This window comes from Carassius auratus, unplaced genomic scaffold (assembly GCF_003368295.1).
Source record: "Carassius auratus strain Wakin unplaced genomic scaffold, ASM336829v1 scaf_tig00005515, whole genome shotgun sequence".
In the NCBI taxonomy this organism is placed as follows: domain Eukaryota; kingdom Metazoa; phylum Chordata; class Actinopteri; order Cypriniformes; family Cyprinidae; genus Carassius; species Carassius auratus.
This window is the reverse complement of record NW_020523674.1, coordinates 3,275-8,629: the sequence shown is the minus strand read 5'-3', so window position 1 is coordinate 8,629 and position 5,355 is coordinate 3,275. Positions and strand designations below refer to the sequence as shown.

General features: G+C 36.6%; 1 pseudogene; it reads right to left on the bottom strand.

Moving 5' to 3' along the window:
* Window positions 1-1,716: 1,716 nt before the first annotated feature.
* Window positions 1,717-4,483, bottom strand: LOC113070970 (gastrula zinc finger protein XlCGF26.1-like; annotated as a pseudogene).
* Window positions 4,484-5,355: the final 872 nt, after the last annotated feature.

The following is a 5,355-nucleotide window of genomic DNA, read 5'->3' as shown; positions in this document are numbered from 1 at the left end:
ATAGCGCTTTAAACAAAATACATTGTGTCAAATCACTGAACAACATTCATTTGGAAAACAGTGTCTCAATAATGGAAAATGATAGTTAAAGGCAGTTTATACAATTTTTCATCTCCTATGGTAGAGAATGAGTGGAACTGTTCCTCAGGGGTCTATAGTGCACTGTCTGATGTGATACGGTAGCTGACGGCTGAATGGTTTATCTCTAATAGTATCAATATTAGTAGTAAAATAGACACTTGTTGTAAACACTTATTGATGCTTTATTTTTTATTGATTTAGCCACTGTATTGAATAAATACCTGGGGTTATGTTTGTTTTCTTCTAAAAAAAGATGAAAAGTAATCAGATCTAGCAGTTTTTAATGCTTTTCTGTAGGATAGGTTACTTTCCTGCCAAGCAATATGAAATACCTCTAGTTTTGTTTTCCTCCAGCTGCGCTCCATTTTTCGGGCTGCTCTCTTTAGGGTGCGAGTATGCTCATTAAACAATGGTGTTATGACTGTTTTACTAAGTCTTCCTTGAGCGTAAAATCTACAGTATTAAATCTAGAGTATGATTTCGTCAATGAGTAGGTCCTGAGATGTGTTGTCTAACCCCAATAGAGTTCAGAATGTGTATAAATGCTGATCTCAATGCATCTCTTTCATTATCAAAATGGATATTAAAATCACAAACAATTAAAACTCGGATGTAAAATCACCAAACTCTTTAATAAAGTCTGTATGGTGCCTTGGTGGCCTGTATACAGTAGCCAATACAAACATAACAGGGGATTTATCATTAACACCTTACTTCAAACGAGTTATACTTGAAGCCTGCCCTCTGAGAAATACTGAAACGTTATTATAAATTGAAGCAACTCCTCCCCCTTTGCCTTTTAGACGCGGCTCGTGTTTATAACAGTAATCTTGGGGGGTGGACTCATTTAAAATAATGTAATCATCAGGTTTAAGCCAGGTTTCTGTCAAAGAGAGCCCATCTTGATTATGATCAGTTATCATTTCATTTACAAAAATGTATTTTGTAGAAAGGGACCTGATATTCAATAAGCCGAGATTTATAATTTGTTTATCCGTATTGCATCTATTTTTTATTTGTTGAACCTCAATTAAATTTTTTGTAATTTTTGTATTTTCTAGTTTAGGGAACAGACACAGTCTCTATAGTGTGATATCTAGGTGAAAGAGTCTCTATGTGCTGAGAATTAACTTCCTGAGAGATGGTGGTTCCCCGGAACCTGAATGACTCCACTGCAGTCACAGTGCTGTTCATGATGGTGAGTGGGGGGAGTGCAGGGGGGTTTCTCCTGAAGTCCACGATCATCTCCACTGTTTTGAGGGTGTTAAGCTCCAGGTTGTTGAGACTGCACCAGACAGCCAGCTGCTCAACCTCTTGTCTGTAAGCAGACTCATCACCGTCCTGGATGAGGCCGATGACTGTAGTGCCGTATGCAAACTTTAGGAGCTTGACAGAGGGGTCTTTAGAGGTGCAATCATTGGTGTACAGCGAGAAGAGCAGAGGGGAGAGAACACATCCCTGTGGGGCACCAGTGTTGGTGGAGCGGCTGTTTGACATGAAATTTGGTCTGGAGGGCTTTTGGGATGATGGTGTTGAAAGCCAAACTAAAGTCCACAAACAGGATCCTCACATAAGTCCCTGTTTTGTCCAGATGTTGCAGGATGAAATACAGTCCCATGTTTACTGCATCATCCACAGACCGGGTATGTCATAAGAATGCATTAAAACATAAAATAAAACAACTCGAATCTCTAATTGTTTTCATTTTTTTATGAATATAATATGATACTGATATTTTATTTACTTTTATGTGATATGGAAACATACTTAGATATAAACACAAAAAGATAAATGCCTTGATCTCGTAATCATTTGTGCAGTGTGCACACTTATACAATAATAAGAGAGAGGTGTATGTATTTCATTCTTTTAAAGTACCTCCCACCTGCATACAGAACTACATTTTGAGGAACTGCGAGTCAGGATTTGAACCGGTCATAGGTGGGACAGTTGCACTAGGCCAGGGTTCTCCAAACTCAGTACTGGAGGGCCACTGTCCTGCAGAGTTTAGTTCCAAGAAGATCCAAAACTCCTGGCTGAAAGTTTCTAGTATGCCTAGTTGGACCTTGTTTAGCAGGTCAGGTGTGTCTAATTGGTTTTGGAGCTAAACTCTGAAGGAAAGTGGCCCTCCAGGGCTGAGTTTGGAGAACCCTGCCCTAGGCTATCAATGCAGACAAGAGTCCCGGTCCACATTCCACACATCAAAATGACTGTGATGTGGCACAGGGATTCACTAGGAAACAAAAATGGCACTTCATGAAATAAAGGTTTCTGACCCCTGGTTTAGATTGACACTTTTTCCACACTTCTTGGGTGAACTCAAGTGACAGTTAAGGGATTTTTTTAGTTTGAAACTCTTTCCACACTGATCACAACTGAACAACTTCTCTCCGGTGTGAATTCTCATGTGATATTTGAGGTTCACTGCTGTTGTGGAGCTCTTTCCACACTGATGACAGGTGAAAGGCTTCTCTCCAGTGTGACTTCTAATGTGGATTTTAAGATGTCCTCTTTGAGAGAAGCTCTTTTCACACTGTTGGCATGTGAATGGCTTCTCTCCAGAGTGAACTATCATGTGGACTTTAAGGTATGCATTTTCAGCGAAGCTTTTTCCACACTGTTGGCAAGTAAAAGCTTTCTCTCCCGTATGATTTCTCATGTGGACTTTAAGATGCTGTTTTTGTGTGAAACTCTTCCCACACTGTTGGCAGGTGAAAGGCTTCTCTCCAGTGTGAATGCTCATGTGTAGTTTTAGGTTTCTTTTTGCAGTGAAGCTCTTTCCACACTGAGTGCATGTATATGGCTTCTCTCCAGTATGCATTCTCATGTGACTTTCAAGATTTCCTTTTTGTGTGAAACTCTTCCCACACTTTTGGCAAGTGAAAGGCTTCTCTCTGGTGTGAATTCTTATGTGGCGCTCAAGGTTTTCTTTTTCAGTGAAACTCTTCCCACACTTTTGGCAAGTGAAAGGCTTATCTCCAGTGTGAATCCTCATGTGACGCACAAGGTTTCCTTTTTCAGTGAAACTTGTTCCACACTGTTGGCAGGTGAAACTCTTCTCTCCAGTATGAATTCTCATGTGGCGCTCAAGGGTTCTTTTTTCAGTGAAGGTCTTCTTACACTGTTTGCAGGCGAAAGGCTTCTCTCCAGTGTGAATTCGTATGTGCTTTTTAAGGTTTCCTTTAAGAGTAAAAAATCTTTCCACACTGTTTGCAGATAAAAGGTTTCTCTTCAGTGTGAATTTTCATGTGTCTTTTAAGGGTTTCATATTGGCTAAAACTTTTTCCACAGTGTTTGCAGCAGAAAACTCTAGTTCCTGTCTTCTGAGCTCTTATTCGTGTGGAAACCTCTTCAGTCTGTGAGCAGCTAAGATATTTTTCTTCCATTATGAAATCACAACTTTTCTCAAGCAGGTACTTCTCTTCATTTTGATTCAGTTCTTGACCCTCGTCTTTTAGCACCTTCAGGTCTAAGGTGACAAAAACAAGTTAAAAGATTGGTGCACCCCAAAATATAATTTCCCCATGATTTACTCACCCTTCAAATCATCCTAGGTGTAAGACAAATATTCTTATTTAAAACTTTATAAACAAAACAACCAGATTCTAGATCTATGCTGATACATATTGACTTCCGTGACGTAGTGCTCCTTTGATGTGATTATAATGCGTAGTATATTGTAGGAGTGTGCACTACATCACAGAAGTTTACACAAGTCAAATGTGAATAACCGTCAAAATCTCACCACCTATTCACTTCAATTATAAAGCTAGCAACAACAAGGATATATATACATATAAACTCTGATTGTGTTCGTCTGAAAGAAGAAAGTCATATACACATAGGACAGCTCAGGGGTGAGTAAATTAAGGGGTAATTTTCATTTTGGGGTGAACTATTCCTTAAGCCTAGACTCCAGGTCAAATAAAAGCCATAATTAGGAAAACCATATAACATGATTTAAGCTTTGAGAAAGAAACAAACCTGTTTGTTCCTCAGTATCTTCATGTTTGATGCTGAACACTTCTGTAATCCTAATGTCTTCACTCTCCTCTTTAATAAACGACATCTTTATAATAGTGTGTCATGTGGATGATTATCTATGAGTTTGGACAAGATGAGAATAATTAACAGAAAGAAAATAATCCAAACTAATTGTGTTACTCAGTGGGGATGCAATTAAAAAAAAATGTTATACTAAGCATTACACAATGTTACATTCAGTAATAGAACATTCATTTAAGAATTCTCTTTAGAAGCATAAAATATCCTGAACAGTTTGGAACACTTCAAATGCTCAAAACACAAACCTTTCTTCAGCCAAATCACAACAGAGCAGGAGGAGGCACAGTCTTATGATGTCATATCTCCCCTCCAAAATAAAAGTCCCCATTCACACGCTAAAATCAGAAATGTGCAGACATATTCAATTACAAATAATAAACACACCAACGATGCTCAGAGTTAAATTCTTGTTGAAATACAGATTTAAATGTAAAATTAAAATAAAATATGAGATTTTGTAAATGGCTACATACATTTTATTTCATCTTTTTTTATGAATATATGTATAAATCTTTAATTCAACAAATATTTGTACATGTAATGAACAATGTTAATGGTAAAAGTATCATTTTACAAAAAGTTATCAACTGGCAAAATTAATTATGATTGTGTATATCCTCCCTGATTATATTTTTCTTATAGTAGATTAGTGTAGTGAAAAACTTGAGTAAGGACATCAGCCAAATTACCTAATAGGGTATTCTTAAAAATAAAAAAAATACAATAAATAAATAAAACTGATAAACACATGCAAATAATAGTTTTTTATTGGACATAAAAAAGGACCACAAAGGAAATTCTATGACTTTTTTGTTTTTTCACTTGTGTGAGGCGTACTTGAATTTTTTTTTTAATTGTCTTAAAAAAGCAACAAAAACACAAAAGAAAACATCAGCAAATGTTAATGTTTGTTAAATAATATAGATTCATCTTTTTAAGTGTTCCTAACAGCAATATAATATAAAATGTCACAAGAATGTAAATGCAACATAAAACCACTTAAATTTAAATCTACCCCAAACTATAAATTTTATTAATGGGATAAACCCCTTGAGATGTAACATCTCTTTTTCGAGGGGGGTCTCACCATATAAAGTTAAGCAATCGTACATCTTAGGATCATATAAAACATAACAAAATCACAATTAACATTTCAAACAACATTGTTTAAACATCCAAAAGATGTAATGGATCTAATGCTTTGCTCGA